At 43.8% G+C, this 17,895-nt stretch overlaps 1 protein-coding gene across 1 annotated transcript in view; it reads right to left on the reverse strand.

Moving 5' to 3' along the window:
- Positions 1–17,895, reverse strand: part of LOC137425829 (protein dispatched homolog 3) — a 348,370-nt gene that overhangs the window by 217,600 nt on the left and 112,875 nt on the right. The gene's annotated exons all lie outside the window — the stretch shown is intronic.

Genomic DNA, 17,895 nt, shown 5'->3' on the forward strand with positions numbered 1-17,895 from the left:
CCTTCACATCCGAGCTTGCTGCCTCACCATGCCTGACGGAGTGAATGCCGGTCCTCTTCTTAAAATTATCAAACCATCCCCGACTGGCTTTGAATGACTCTTCCGATGCCTTGTCCGTTGATGTTCCCGCCGTCTGCTGCACCAAATCCCCGTAAATGTCTCGGGCCTTCTCACACATGATGCTCTCGGTCACGGTATCTCCTGCGAGCTGCTTCTCCGTCAACCACACAAACATCAACTTCTCCATCTCTTCATGGATAGAGGTCCGGAGCTTTGAAATAATCGTAACGCCCTTGGCTGGCGTTATAGCCTTTATCGACTCCTTCTGCTTCAAAATCGTACATATCGTAGAAGTACTACGATCGTACTGCCTCACCAAGTCGACAACACGCACACCTCGCTCATGTTTTTCGACGATTGCGTGTTTTATATCCAAGCACATCATCCTCTTCTTCTTCTCAGTACTGCCCTTGGCACTCAATTTCTTAGGACCCATGGTTAAAACTAAGAAATTTTCCAAAATAACCAAAATGCGAAAACAAAGCAGCAGCGATATACGGCAGAGATGCTTGCACGGCAAGATAACCACGTGACCGGAACCCACCTGGTGGCGGGTGGGGTAAGCTCGTAACTCAGATCTCGGCTCGCATCTCAAAGCAAAAAACCGCCCGAGCGACGGCTCGTATCTCGGAAAACTCGTAAGTTGGTGCACTCATAAGTCAAGGTTTCACTGTATATATATATATATATATATATATATATATATATATATATATATATATATATATATATATATATATATATATATATATATATATATATATACAGTATGTATATATATATATATATATATGTATATATATATATATTTATTTTTATTTATATATATATATATATATATATATATATATATATATATATATATATATATATATATATATATATATATATATATATATATATATATATATACAGACTTGGCATTTAATATGGAATATTTTTTTTGGGGGGTGAACTTACTTTTCAAGATGACTTAGAACCAAAAGTTCATTGGAATTATGTTGAAATTATTCTAGATTTTGTTAATGTGACCTTTAAAAGAAACAAAAACCACATTTGACATTTCAAAACAAATAAATTGATCCTTGAAAGTGATGTAAACTGATATTGAGTTCAATTCACGGACAGTACTGTGTTAAACTTCTGTGCGTTTTCCAGAAGTATCTCTTTATTTTGCACATTAGCCAAAATTTTTTTTAACAAAAACAAAAGTTAAATTACGACTGGGATTACGGACAGTAAAATTACAGTTCAGTACTTCGTGTAACCCCCACGAGCATTCAGGAGAGCACGTACACGTTGAGGCATGCTGTTCAAGAGATTTGCCAAGGTTTGGACAGGAATCGCTTGCCATGCAGTGACAATAGCCTGCTGCAATTCACGCACAGAGGTCGGCTGCTGGTCCAAGTGGTCGATTTGACGCGTTAATTCTGCCCACAACTTCTCTATCGGATTCATATCCGGGACATGGCAGGCCACTCCATATGCTCTACACCACGGTCAGCAAGAAAGTGTTGGATCATGCGAGCACGATGAGGCCGTGCATTGTCATCTTGGAAGACAAAGTTTCCTCAAAAGGCTGCACGAGGAAATGGGAGCAATGTTTCTTCCAGAATGGCCCTGTACTTGAACTGGTTCAGGTTTCCATTCAGAACAACCAGGTCAGTTTTGCCCCCTGCATGAAAAGCAGCCCAAACGGTCACCCCACCACCTCCAGCTTGGACTCTTGGCACTATACAATCTTTGTTGTAGGCTTCATGCACTTGTCTGTGCACTCGGATGCGGCCATCTTGACGATAGACCAGAAATCGAGACTCGTCACTGAAGATCACGTGATTCCAGTGTCCTGGCTGCCATTGACGGTGCTCTCTGGCCCACTGCAATCGGCGCTGGTGGTGTTGTCTGGTCAGGCGTGGCTTTCTCAAGGGACGCGTGGCACGATAGCCTGCTTGAACCAGTCGTTGGTTGACTAGCCTTCTGGATACAGGCACATTTGTCAGTTGCTGCCACTCAGCCCTAAGCCGATTAGCTGACTTGGTACGGCCATTGTGGACTAACTGGTGCAGCTGGCGATCATCCCTCCTTGTGGTTCTGCGGGGACGTCCTGGCCTCGGTATTGGAGTAGGGACACCCCTCTGAGCATTTCGTTTCAGGATCTTTGACACCTGACCTTGAGTGATACCATACTGCCTAGCAATAGCACACTGTTTCATGCCGTAATTTTGTAAAGCCACCACTCCATGACAAACAGCATTGTCGAGTTGACGGACCATCTCCAGAGGAAGCGGCAATAACCTTTGGAGATGTGCAGCAGTTGTTTTCCACTAATACAGAACGCAAAAACCATTGTTTACCCAACTGTGAAGCCAATCATCAAATGCTCCTGTCCGTACATTTTGCCACGCCACCTGTGATATAGTCCTGTTGTTGACTTCTTGCTGCGACAGACAATCAGTGACATGGTTCTTTTAACAAATAAATCACCGAAGTGTAAAAGAAACTCACCAGATTGATATACTGAGTTAAGAAAGTAAACCCAAGTCAAGAAAAAAAAAAAATTCCATATTAAATGCCAAGTCTGTATATATACACAAAGAATTAAGTTAAGCACCCCTACACAAAGAATTAAGTTAAGCACCCCCTAATATATATTCTTTGTGTATATGTATACATTGGCATATATTCTAAGGTCCCTCCAATAGCCAATCTGGATGAATTGGAACGTGCATTACACCGGGAATGGAACAACCCGCCACAGCAACGCATACGACGGCTTACAGGGTCTATGAGACGTAGGGTTGAGTCAGTGATCCGATCACGTGGGTCCTACACACGTTATTGACGCAAAGATCGCTAGAGGTCTTCTCAGAACAATGACTGTACGTTAGAAAACATAAACGTCATCCACACTGTCCGTGATGGACCTATAGCTCCATACTTAAATTGAGGTGAAAATATGCCTAAAATTCCCAAAAAATTTCACCTTAAATTATTCAGAATAAAATATTGAAAACGGCATGATTGTTATGTTTTTATGTGACCATAATATCACTTCTCCAGTAAATATAGCAATATCATGGGTATATTACACTGTTTTGACGACAACAAACTTGTAATGTGCGAGGTTGTAAAAACACGGGGGGGGTGCTTAACTTAATTCTTTGTGTATATATATCGTGCGAAGTCGTGCGAAGTCCTTCCTTGGCACACCTGAGCTCCTCACCACATAATACAAGGCTTTCATCCACAGCTCAATGGAGTACTGCTCTCCCCTCTGGGCTGGTGCTCCTGCCGCACACCTAGCTCGTCTTCACGCTGTTGAAACCAAAGCGTTCAGAATCATTGGAATCTCCCGCGATGACGCTATCTCCGAGGGCCTTTCACTTAATCACCGCAGGCAGGATGGTGGTCTTTCCGTCTTCTACCGACTCCTCTCCGGCCTTGCTCCCCCAGCTCTCTCTGGGCTCTGTCACCCAAATATTCCTACAGGTCGCACAAGATCTGCCTGCAACCCTCTTATGGTTAAACTGCCAAAATCAAGACTCTCTGCTCACCTTCACTCCTTCATTCCTCTTTTCTCCCGCCTCTGGAACAAACTCCCTCACTCTCTTCAATCCCACTCCACCCTCCAGGTCTTCAAAACAGCTGTTCACCACCATCTCTTATCTTCCCCAATCCAAAACCTTGATCTTTTCTACCCCTGCTAATTTCACCCCAAATCCACTTTTTTGAGGTGACTTTTGACTTCTTTCCTGGAAGTCCTTGGTGTGCTTGCGTTTTATACCTATCCTGCCTCCCCCCAGGCCCTCTCCCTCCAAAAGCATCTCCCGATGTCCCTGCTCTCAAATGTTGTGTTTGTGTGCTACCTCCCCTTCTCTCCCCATCTTGTCGACCGCTCCCCTTTTTATATACTTTGTTTGCTTGTTTGTTTGATTTGTTTGTTTCATAAATGTTAGCTCTTTCACGAGCCTCGACTCTGTATACAAAATATATATATATATATATATATATATATATATATATATATATATATATATATATATATATATATATATATATATATATATATATATATATATATATATATATATATATATATACATACAGTCACGTGAAAAAGTAAGTACACCCCATGTAAAGTTTTGACTTTTTCAACATATTTCAACATACAGCTATTTGATCTTCATTTCAACAACATTGATAGATAAACGTGATATAATATAACAAATATCATGAAAGATTTACATTTTGTAGTCCATTGTGTAATTTAAATAAACATAAATGAAAATTTCGCATGTGGAAAAAGTAAGTACACCCCTACATTTATCACTACTTCAAACACCTAAAATTAGAATCAGGTGCACCAGCTCAGGTGCAAATGATTAGAACATCGTTAGAGAGGATCTTGGAGGAACTTGTCTTCTTTAAACCTCAGACATTTCGTTTGGTTTGCTCTTTGTTGTTGAAGTGTGCGGCGTCACCATGCCTAGATCAAAAGAGCTCCCTGAGGCCTTCAGAAAGAAGGTTATAGATACCTACGAGTCTGGGAAGGGATTTAAAAAGATCTCCAAACAATTTGAAATCAATCATTCGACTGTCCGGAAGATCATCTACAAGTGGAGAAGATTCCAAACAACTGCCAACTTGTTCAGGCCAGGCCGCCCCAGCAGGTTCAGCCCGAGAGCAGACCGCCAGATGCTGAAAGAAGTCTCTAAGAACCCCAGAATATCATCATGGAACCTACAGGTAGCTCTTGCCACTGTTGATGTCAAAGTGCACGAGTCTACCATTAGAAAGAGGCTGCACAAATTTGATCTACATGGGAGGTGTGCCAGGAGGAAACCTTTGCTGTCCAGAAAGAACATCAGGGCAAGACTAAAGTTTGCCAATGAACACCTCGGCAAAGACCAGCACTTCTGGAATAATGTGCTCTGGACAGATGAATCAAAGGAGGAGCTATTTGGCCACAGTACCAGAAGACACGTTAGGCGAAAACCAAAGACAGCATTTGACCACAAGAACCTGACACCAACTGTAAAGCATGGTGGTGGAAATATTATGGTTTGGGGCAGCTTTGCTGCATCAGGGCCTGGGCAGCTCACCATCATAGAATCCACTATGAATTCTTCATTGTACCAGAGGGTGCTTCAGGATAATGTGAGGCCATCGGGTGGAAAGTTGAAGCTCAACTGAAGGTGGACCTTGCAACATGACAATGACCCTAAACATACCAGTAAATCCACCAAGGAATGGCTGAAAAGAAAGAAATGGAGGGTTCTGGAATGGCCAAGTCAAAGCCCGGATCTAAATCCCATCGTGATGTTGTGGGGGGATTTGAAACGAGCTGTGCATGCAAGAAATCCCTCAAACATCGCACAGCTGAAAGAATTCTGCATGGAGGAGTGGGCAAAAATTTCTCCCAGTCGATGTCAGAGACTGGTAGACAGTTATAAGAAACGCCTACTAGAGATTGTTTCTGCCAAACGGGGCAATACCACCTATTAGAGCGAAGGGTGTACTTACTTTTTCCACATGCAAAATTTGCATTTATGTATATTTAAATTATACAATGGACTACAAAATGTAAATATGAATGAATGAATGATCGTTTTAAGGCCATTTTCCCTGCTCGAGCGGGGGTTAGCCTTGCGGGCCCCATGGCAATCATGGTTCCCTGTTTGAGGCAATGTTTTTATGGCTGGATGCCCTTCCTGACGCCAACCCTTAGTCGCCTCTTACGATGCGCAGGGATACAGTGTACCTATTCTTAACCGGGGTACACACTGGGATCATTCATCCCAGCAAGCTGGTACTCAATTTGCCGACCTCAGAAGGATGACAGGCTGAGTCAACCCCCCTGGTGTTAATTCAGCGATCGACCGGGATTCGAACTCGTGATCCAAGGATCCCAAGCCGGCACCCTAACCGCTAAGCCAACACCAGGCTTGACTACAAAATGTAAATGTTTCATGATATTTGTTATATTATATCACCTTTATCTATCAATATTGTTGAAATGAAGATCAAATAGCTAGCTGTATGTTGAAATATGTTGAAAAAGTCAAAACTTTACATGGGGTGTATTTGATTTTTCACGTGACTGTATACATACATATATACCGGGATATATAATTCAATTATATTTTTACCCAAAATTTTGGGCCCTCATGTAATTGGGGCCCCAGGTCAAGGTGGGGCATGCGGTAATTCATCCCTGCTTGTGATACATCCAACCTGTCCACCACGTTTTGTCCGAATCCATCCATAACTTTTTGAGATGTCCTGCTCGCAGACAAACAGACAGACAAATGGACAGAGTTGAAAACATAACCTCCACCCACCTTAGGTGGTGGAGGTAAATATGCATCGTTTACATGGAAGGAGCACAAATACAACAAAACGACGGCTATGATAACAGCAGCAACAGTAACAACTACATGTTGTAAAATATCTTCTTTTTTTCACCTGTTTCACTTATTTTTTCATCCTCATTCAGACTCGCAGATAAATATGCTATACGTTTGTGAAGTACAACATGCTGTCTTTTCATTAATCTCGAGAAATAGGTAGGCACAGCTAGTAAACAAGAAATGAAAAGAAAAAGTTATACCACATAATGTGAAATGAGAGTGAGACTACATATTATGTCGACAAAATGGAAGCATTTACTCTCAGCCACCCATTCTCCATAGCAACATTCCACTTCATTATTTGTCTTCCTTCTCCTACACCTTTCTCCTATTTTTCCAATTTGCCCACCCACCTTCATATGTAACATGTAAATGTCCCCACATCTGGAATAACTGAAATTCAATTTGCGGTGATGTGTAAATTTCCCCATAATTAAATCTCCTTGCTGGTTCCAACGACCTGTTTAAAATGCTGTACACTGCAGCGCGCGATGAAACGTGCAGCACAGGCATAACTGCAGGAGAGTCATTTCAGCAGATGTTAGTCTCTTGTTAGGACACAAAGAATTCTGATCATGACCGTGAGAGCAAATTGCTTTTTTGAAATAGGATCGACTTTGGACGCAGCTTGGCTCCACCTGTAGTTGGTACCTTATTACTAGAGGAACTTGAGAATAGAAACACCCCCACTATTGCTGGGATTTCTCAATCATGGCCTGTCTATCACAGATGTTGATTGCACCTTTTTGTTGTAAACTAGGCCGGTGCATCGTCAGCTATTTAACCATGAAATCAGTAATGCGCTTTAAAAAAAAAAAAAAATGCTAATGAGCTAAAAAAAAATGACAGACATAGTTTAGAGGTCAATAATATGACTAAGAACAATGTGATGGTACATACTACACCTGATGACCTTTTTGTGGAATTGGGTCCACTGCAAATAAAATTTAAACCAATAAAGACATGACATTATTAGTCCTCATGTTATCCATCACATCCCCAGCTCTGGCTTATCTGCTCGAGTGGTATCACCATCCATCATGGGATTAAACATGCACGGCAGATCCTGTTCATCCAAGGGTACGAGTGCCTTGTGCTTCCCAGTCTAACAAGAGGAGCGATGCTTTAACCGGTGGACAGACATGGTGGCCGAAAAGTTTTTTTTTTGCATATTATACAAATAAGTGCATGGGTTTAATTAGCATGAGGGACAGTTGTAGGCCACATGACCGTATTGACTATACTTAGAAGTAGGTAGGCTTCGGAACATCATGAGGTCAGTAATTATCACTAGATGTATTCTTATAATCTCTCCTGTTTAATAACCTACTCCACTCGTGAGGACACCCCCTCACCACCTTTTGCACAAAACGTTATAAATGTCAGAGGCTTTGCCTCAATTATTTAATCCCCACATTGATGACCATGCATCTTTCATTTATTGTCCACTATGAAAAATTTCATCACCTTATAGGATCAATAAGTCCATATTTACACTTCCATGACAAAAAAACCCAAAACGACACTGCCGAGCACATACCTCCGCTAGGTGGAACCGGTTACGTTTAATATTTTACCGATAGGCCGGATCTGCATCCCGACTTGAACCAAAATCGAAACGGCTTGTCCTTGTCACAAAACCAACTCATCCATATCTTTTTCAGATATCCTGCTCACAAAAGACAGACAGACAAACAGACAAGGTTGAAAACATAACATGCGTCCACATACACTACATGACCAAAAGTATGTGGACACCCGAACATCACACATCTCATTCCAAAATAATGGAAATCAATATGGAGTCGGTCCCCCCTTTGCTGCTATAACAGTCTCCACTCTTCTGGGAAGGCTTTCCACTAGATGTTGGAACATTGCTGCGGGGATTTGCTTCCATTCAGCCAAAAGAGCATTAGTGAAGTCGGGCACTGATGTTGGGTGATTAGGCCTGGCTCGCAGTCGGCGTTCCTATTTATCCCAAAGGTGTTCGATGGGGTTGAGGTAATGGCTCTGTGCAGGCCAGTCAAGTTCTTCCACACCGATCTCGACAAACCATTTCTGTATAGACCTCACTTTGTGCACGGGGGCATTGTCATGCTGAAACAGGAAAGGGCCTTCCCCAAACTGTCGCCACAAAGTTGGAAGCACACAATCGTCGAGAATGTCATTGTATGCTGTAGCATTAAGATTTTCCTTCACTGGAACTAAGGGGCCTAGCCAGAACCATGCAAAACAGCCCCAGACCATTATTCCTCAAACACCAAACTTTACAGTTGGCACGATGCATTTGGGCAGGTAACGTTCTCCTGGCATCCGCTAAACACAGATTCGTCCGACGGACTGCCAGATGGTGGAGTGTGATTCATCAATCCAGAGAACGCGTTTCCACTGCTCCAGCGTCCAATGTCAGTGAGCTTTACACCACTCCAGCCAACGCTTGGCATTGTACATGGTGATCTTAGGCTTGTGTGCGGCTGCTCAGCCATGGAAAGCCATTTCATGAAGCTCCCGATGAACAGTTGTTATGCTGACGTTGCTTCCAGAAGCAGTTTGGGACTCGGTAGTGAGTGTTGCAACCGAGGACAGACGATTTTTACGCACTATGCGCTTCAGCACCTGGCTGTCCCGTTCTGCTAGTATGTGTGGCCTACCACTTCGCGGCTGAGCTGTTGTTGCTTCTAGACGTTGCCACTTCACAATAACAGCACTTACAGTTGACCAGGGCAGCTCTAGCAGGGCAGAAATTTGACGAACTGACTTATTGGAAAGGTGGCATCCTATGACGGTGACACATTGAAAGTCACTGTGCTCTTCAGTACGGCCCATTCCACTGTCAATGTTTGTCTATGGAGATTGCATGGCTGTGTGCTTGATTATATATACCTGTCAGCAATGGGTGCAGCTGAAATAGCCGAATCCACTAATTAGAAGGGGTGTCCGCATACTTTTGGTCATGTAGTGTACGTACGGTGGCAGAGGTAATTACAAATTTTTTTTTTTTTTTTTTTTTTTTGTTTTGTATACAAGATCGAGGCTCGTGAAAGAGCGAACATTAATCACACAGAAAGACAAACCGACACATAAAACATATAACATAGGGAGCGGTAGACAAGATGGGGAGAGAGGGGGAAGGACACAAACACAACATTTGAGAGCAGGGACCGAGAGACATGGAGACATCGAGAGATCTGAAAGAGGGCGAGGGCTTTGGGGGGGGGGGGGGTCGTGGGAAGGGGGCGGTGGGAGAGGTATAAAACATATGGACACTGCCAGGACTTCCAGGAAAGAAGTTGGAATTTCAAACAAGGTGGATCTGGGGTGAATTAGCGGGGGTAGAAAAGATCAAGGTTTTGGATGGGGGAAGATAAGAGATGGTGGTGAACAGCTGTTTTAAAGACCTGGAGGGAGGAGTGGGATTGAAGGGAGTGGGGGAGTTTGTTCCAGAGGCGGGAGAAAAGAGGAATGAAAGAGTGAAGGTGAGCAGAGAGCCGAGATTTCGGCAGTTTAACCATCAGAGGGTTGCTGGCAGATCTTGTGCGACCTGTAGGAATATTTGGGGGACAGAGCACAGAGAGAGCTGGGGGTGCAAGGCCGGAGAGGAGTCGGTAGAAGACAGAAAGACCACCTACCTGCCTGCGGTGAGTGAGTGAAAGGCCCTCAGAGATAGCTTCATCGCGGGAGATTCCAATAATTCTGAAAGCTTTGGTTTCAACAGCGTGAAGCCGAGCTAGGTGTGAGGCAGGAGCACCGGCCCATAGGGGAGAACAGTATTCCATTGAGCTGCGGATGAAAGCCTTGTATGTGGTGAGGAGCTCAGGTGTGCCGAGGAAGGACTTCGCACGACGGAGGATGCCCAGTCGGCGACTGGCTTTGGAGGCCAGCTTGGAAATGTGGTTTTCCCAAGAAAGATCATGGCAGATAGTGAGACCCAAAATCTTGAGCGACAGAACTTCTTGGAGAGGATTGTTGAGAAAGTAGATGGGAGGGTTGTCCAGTCGAACTTTTCGGAGAGACATAGTAAGAGTGTGAGATTTGTCAGGATTGAAAGACATGTTCCACTTGTTTGACCAGTCTGTGATTTTGTCCAGGTCTTCAGAGAGTGAGGAGGCAGCAGACTGCCGATCTGAGGGAAGAGGAATGGAGCGGCAGAGAGTGGAGTCATCAGCAAAGAGATAGAGAGGATTTTCGAGAGAGTCAGAGAGATCATTGATGAAGACCAGAAAAAGCACGGGGCCCAGAACACTGCCTTGGGGAACTCCAGCCTGAACAGGAAGAGGAGATGAGAGAAACCCATTCAGGGCCACACGTTGACGACGACTAGAGAGGAAGTCCGCCAGCCATGCGTGGAGATTTCCATGGATACCAAAGGAGGAGAGTTTGGTGAGCAGAGCGGGGTGCCAGACCGTGTCGAAGGCACGTGATATGTCGAGGGAGACAGCTCTAATTTCCTGTTTGGCATTGAGGACCTCCATCCATTGTTGAGACAGCAGAAGCAGCATGTCCAGAGTAGAGTGACCTGGTCTGAAACCAAATTGATGATCAGAGATCAAGCCATTGGAGAAGAGGAAAGATTTCATATCCGAAGCAATGATGGATTCCATGACTTTGCTGATAATTGGGAGAAGGCTGATTGGTCTGTAGTTGCTAGGATCTGTTTTTGCACCTTTTTTGTGCAAAGCGGTGATGTTGGCTGATTTCCAAGCAGATGGCAGTTGACCTTGAGCAAGAGAGGGTGAAGAGAACAGAGAGAGGGTGAGATAGAGCAGCAGAGCAGGATTTTAGGACCCGTGGGCTGATGCCGTCGGGTCCAGTTGCAGAATCAGAGTCGAGGGTTGACAGAAACTTTTCCACCTTGTCAGGAGGAAAGGACACGGAGTCCAGGAGCAGCAGGGTACGACTGCGTATGGTGGGTACAGAGAGGGATGGGTTTGGGACACAAGATTTAGAGGCAAACACAGAGTTGAGGCATTCAGCTTTTTCACGTGCGGAGTCAGCTGTGTAGCCGTTTGAGGTAAGGGAGGGGATGGAGGGGGAACAAACACCAGAAACGGATTTGACCAGACGCCACCAGGATTTGGAAGAGGGAGACAGATAAGAGAGTTCAGTCTTGAGAACGGAGAGATATTGTTTCCTGGCTCTCCTGAGGGTGGACACACACTTGTTTCGGGCTTTGTGAAAGGAAATGAGATTTCCTTCCGTTGGATTTGCTTTCCAGGAGACGAAGGCAAGTTGTTTCTGGGCAACAGCCTCACCACAAGATTCTGTATGACAGAATATGACAATATGACAGGAAGGGTATGACAACTGAAGACGAGATGGGATAAATCTGTGCATGAGAGAGAGGAATTTACTTTGGAAGAATTCCCAGGATGAGTTGATGTCAGAGGTGGTAGAGATGGGAGACCAGTCCAGATGATTGATGGCTGCTTGAAGACCGTGCCAGTTGGCCTGAGTGAAATGCCAGACTCGTCGACGCTGAGCAGGCTCCCTGAGGATGGTCAGAGAGATGTCCACTTTAACAAGGACATGATCAGATGATCCGATCGGAGCAGAAGAAGAGCAGCAGACATTTGCAGGGAAGTTAGTCATAACCAAGTCCAGAAGAGAAGATGTTCCGTTGACTGAGATCCGGGTCGGGAAATTGACAGATTGTGTCAGTCCCAGTGAGTCGCAGAAGTCCTTTGCTGAGGAGCCATGGCTGGTGAGAGAGGTACCCACACCCAGCCAACTGGCATGATGACAGTTGAAATCACCACATATGAGGAAGAGAGAGTTGGGATGAGTAGATAGAAGTTGGTCCATATCATCAGACAGCGAGATGTAGATGGAGTCATCACTGTTTGGTGGACGGTACAACACACATATGAACAAGAGGTGGGAGCGAAGGGGAAGCCGTAGCCAGAGGTATTCCTGGGGGTGAGGTGGAGAGAGTGCAGTGCAGGGCGAGTGAGGAAGAGAGTTTTTGATAAAGATAGCAACCCCGCCTCCAGGACGAGGCTCAGGTCTATCATACCGGAGGAGGGAGTAGCCCGGGAGAGATACTATGGAATCAGAGACATCATAAAGGAGGAAAGTTTCTGTTAAGCAGATCACGTCTGGTTTGACAGAAGCAACCTGTATGGAGAGATCAGTTAAGTTTGAACGAAGGCCCCGGATGTTTGAGGTCCATACCGTTAATGAAGAGGAAGGGGGAGCATCAGATACAGAACAGGGGGGGAGGAGGGGTAGGGTAAGATGTGGAAGAGGTGGAAGAGGTAGGGAGAGCTGTTGAAGGTGTGTCAGAGATTTCAGAATAGCTCGGAGAAAGGGAAGGATGGGGCGGACAAAAGGTTTGATGGTGATTGGGTGAGCCACAATGAGGTGTTATTTGAGGAGGGGGAAGAGCGAGGCAGAAGGTTGGGGGAGATGGAGGTGAGAGTTTGAAGGGGGAAGAAGCGGGGAGGACGCTTTGAGGAGGGGGAGTGAGAGGGGGGAAATTGAGAAGCAATGAGGGTGGGGAGATTTGAAGGGGAGGGGTGAGGGGGGAGTTTGGGAGGGAAGGGACAAGGGGAGGGATTTGAAAGGGATGGGATATGGGGGAGATTTGGAGGGGAGGGGTGAGGCAGGAGTCTAGGAGGGGAGGGGCGAGGGGGCGTCTTGGTGGGGAGGGGTGAGGGGGTAGTTTAGGAGGGAGGGGGCAAGGGGGGAGATTTGAAAGGGATGGGTGATGGGGAAGATTTGGAGGGGAGGGGTGATGGGGAAGATTTGGAGGGGAGGGGTTATGGGGAAGATTTGGAGGGGAGGGGTGAGATTGGATTTTTGAAAGTGTACGATTTATGGGAAACGAACATTTATTGCAAAATGAGTTTCTTGAGACCTTCGAGTTAAAAATACGTTTAAGGACGCTGGATGGAGGATGGAGTGCAGGAGAGTTTAGGGAATGTAGAAAAAAGGCACTATAGGAGATGGATATTTTTTTTGGGATGAATTGATTTGGTGAGCAAGTCGAAAGCAGCCTTTTAAAGAAGAAGAAGAAAAAGGTGTTATAAAATATGACGGAATACATAACTTGAGGGGAAAGTGTAAACATTGAAGGTTAATGAGTGAAAACTATCTGGGGAAATGGGGGAGAAACACGTGGTCGAAGAACGAACGAACGAATAAGAATGAATAAACGAATGAGAACAGAGAAGGAAATGTTTTTTTTTTTTGTTTTTTGTTTTTTTTTAGTTGAGATTTACACAAGGAAGTAGGCTATGGGTGAAAAGACTGGGAATACAGAGAACGAAAGTTATTGGATCACAAACGACGGACCGCTGAGAAAAACAAAGCCTCAAGGTTGTACAGTGCACACTGTACAAGGCCTCAAGACACGACACGAATTAACACGATTTTCAATACAGGTATGAAAGATTTGCACCGAAAAATCTACGTCGGGACACAATATACGTACAACACCATAAATAAATACAGTTTTAACGAAAATACAAATGGGAACAATCACTTAACTTCGATTTCAAATCGTTCGCGACGCGGCAAAGGCCTTGCTCGCGACACGGCAAACAGACGATCAATTTATGAAAGATAAACACCGAGAAACAACCAAAGTTGCACACAATAACTTCACACACCGAAAGATAAATACAGTTTCGACAAAATACAATTGTGAACAGACTTAACTTCGAAAAACGTGGAGACCGTGTGGAGCTTCGAAAATCCCTGCCGCCGTCTCCAAGATCTCGCGAGATCCCCTTTTATTAGCAAGACCTCTGGCATGAAGCCTGCCTGCTCATTAATGGACTTAAATGGACTGACAACTAGAACGGCACTCAGTAGAGAGCATACCTCTGCCTGGTTGGCCATATCACTCAATGTTGAAGAATCACTTAAAAATTTAAAATAATTGTCATATCCGAATCCATATTCAGATCTTCACCAAAATCGAATCGATTCTTCCTTGTCACACACACAACCTGTCCACCAAGTTTCGTCCAAATCCATCCATAACTTTTTGAGATATCCCGCAATGTATAGTTTTTGGCCCTATCTCCCAATGGTGAAGAATCACTTAAAAAATTAAATAATTCTCATATCCGAATCCATATACAGATCTTCACCAAAATCAAATATATTTGTCCTTGTCAGACACCCAACTGGTCCAACAAGTTTCGTCCAAATCCGTACACAACCTTTTGAGATATCCTGCCATGCATCGTTTTTGGCCCAATGTCCCAATGGTGAAGAATTACTATAAAAATTCTAGTAGCCGGATCTGAATCCGGATCTTCACTAAAATCTAATCATTTGGGCCGGGTCACATGCGCTACATCTCTGCCAAATTTCGTCCGAATTTGTCCACAACTTTTTGAGATATCTTGTTCACAAACAGACAAACAAACAAATGAAAAATCGGTCAGAGCCCGAGGACTTGCCGGAAATAAAAATATGGCGGCCGAACCACGTGACCGATGACGTCATCATTATTTGTTTTCTAAACTAATTTATTCCTATATTATGCTCAAGAAATTTCATCTTAATCGGATGAAGTTTTGTACTTGTCGAATTATGACGTCATAATGAAGGCACCTATGACATCATCATTAACATGTTTTATTCCCCATGGAGAGTTCTTTACAATGAGGCACGTCTCAATTTTTTATATTCAGCACTTTCGGAGATATAGAGGTGCAAAGTTTTTCCATTTTTCCAAGATGGCGGCCGAACCACGTGACCGATGACGTCATCATTTTTTTTTTCTCCACCAGTTTATGCCGACATGGGGCTCAAGAAATTGCATCTTGATTGGATGAAGTTTTGTACTTGTCAAATTATCGAATTATGACGTCATGATGGAGGCCTTGGGCCGAGAGAGTTAAAAAATTGGGCACAGTCTATTCCAGGGCAAGACAAATATGTGTGTAAAGTTTGGCGATTCTGTGTGCAACGATGTAGACGTAGTGCTGCGCACAAACAGACAGACAAACAGACAGACAGACAGACAAACAGACAGACAAACAGACAGACAAACCAACCAACAAACATACTTGCTGGAATCTTGTCCGGCAAGTAACAAACAGACAAACAGACAGACAGACAAACAGACAGGCAGACAAACATACAAACCAACCAACCAACATACTTTCCGGAATGTTGTCCGGCATGTAACAAACAGACAAACAGACAGGCAGACAAACATACAAACCAACCAACCAACATACTTGCCGGAATCTTTTCTGGCAAGTAACAGACAGACAGGTGTGAAAACATAACCTCCATCTACCTTCGGTGGTGGAGGTAAAAATGGAAATCACTTGGAAATTAACCAAGGATCTGATACTCCAGGTCCCCCACCTTTTGGTTGGTATGGGGAATAAATCTGAGCTAATATGAAAGCTAAATGTTGAACGGTTTTTGAAATATCCTGTACACAAGCCAAGTTACCCAGATGGTTACCATGGCAACAAAATTCATCCAATCACTGCGGTTATCTAATCGGGTTGAGATAATGTCATGAGGAATGTGATCTGCAATATGAAACTAAATGTTCATGGGTTTTTGAAGTATCGCTTTAAAATATTATATGGAAGAATGATGAGTCAGTCGGGCAGACCTCATTTTAATGTCTCCCGCCTCCTACCTGGAGGGGCGGTGGACAAAAAGTGATATACATTTAAAAGTGTCTACAATACTTGATCTATTTTATAGAAGAAAAAAGGAGAAATTGGTATATTACGAAGATCACCCCGAATGTACGTCTCAAATTTCCTTACAAGCTGAAGTCACAGGTAGCCCAGGTAATGGTAATGAGCATGGTAATGTCTACAATGTGGTGTTGTCATAGTGCGGACATAATGGGCCAAATGGGCTCCTTTTGCATTAGATTTCTTTGTATTTCGTTATATAATATCCAAAGTGAATTGAAGTAACTCCTGCAACTTTATGACAAAGAGGTGTAATTTGAGGCAAATAATGTAGAGGGGAAAATGGTTGGGAGTGGAGGGTGGACATTATAGGAGCATTAAATAGGCATGCAAATACTTAAGGAAATAGGGCTCTTTAATACAAAACGAGACACAAAACTCATTAAGAAAGTCTTCCATTCAAGCATCACAGAAAATGGTGGAAACAGAGCTTGAACTTTCAAAGTTTGCTGTAGATTTAAAGTTATATTGTTCTCTTGTTACTTTGTTACAATTCAATTTTTTCTATGGGCAACTTAAATTTGGTAAACGGTCACGTGGTGGACAAAGAAAGCACGATAAGGACTTCCTTAAGTCTACGCTTAAGACTTGTGCCATTCCAGTTGTCACCTGGGAACATCAGGCCACAAAAAGGTCAGCTTGGCATAACATTTGCCACAAAGACCTGGACCACTTTGAATGAGGGAGACTTGCTATCGAGAGACAGCTGAGGCAAGAAAGGAAAACCTGCCAATGTCCATCTCCGCAAGGACCAGCCTACACCTGCGATGTTTGCGGCCATCGCACAATGCACAATACTTCGTGAGCACACCAACAAAGGGAAGAGATTCGTGAAAAACAATGACTCACACCATCATCAACAATTCAGTTTGATAAATACAACTCAATAGCTGCCTCTTGAATTCCTTAGGGCAACTTGACCTATTCTCAGCCTACACACACACCTCTCGCACCCGAGCAATCCTCTCCTGCTACCCAACTACTCATCTCTTACAATGTGTTTGTGCAACTCTTTTGTCTATTCTTTCCCCCCCCCTGTCATTTAGCTCCTCCATGTCTGGACTTTTGCAGAAAAAGTCCGAAAACAAAGCTTGCCAGTCAGCGGAGAATTTCAAATTTTGTCATCGCAACCTGGGCGGAGGCGACAACATGATGGACATGAGAAAACAAAACAAAAGATGTAAAAACGTTACGATAATTTACTTTGTCGAAGAAAAACAAATGATTCTGTACAAAAAAAAGAGAGACAAAAAATATCAAAAAAAGCAAGTACCTGCATAGAGCAAAACAAAATTATCACCTTCCATGTTCTCATGACACCAAAAACGCTACACGTGACACCAAAAAGGAATATTTGTGCAGAGAATGCATAGCAACAACTGGCGAAGTGTTCGGCCCAAGTGAGAAACAAAACAGCAGCATGGAGGAGCAGTAGGCACGTTTTCTCGACTTCAGTAGCGGACAAAGTCCCATAACAATTTGCAGCTTCAAACATACAGCTGGAAAAATCACCAAAATTCCTGTTTACTCGTTTTCAAATAGGTATTTTAAAAGTCTGCTTGACTCACCTCAATTACGATATATTCTGCGTGTGCCATGAGCACATTGCAATTCGATGCTGCCATTTTGTTTGTACAAGTATAAAACGTTGGTGGGGGAATTAAATAAATTATAACTAGTCAGGAGACGACGATGGTTCACGAGCGAGCGGTATTCAATGACAAAGGACGGACTACGTAGTGTGT

The sequence above is a fragment of the Myxine glutinosa genome, chromosome 4, assembly GCF_964187855.1.
Source record: "Myxine glutinosa chromosome 4, kmMyxGlut1.1, whole genome shotgun sequence".
Lineage (NCBI taxonomy): Eukaryota > Metazoa > Chordata > Myxini > Myxiniformes > Myxinidae > Myxine > Myxine glutinosa.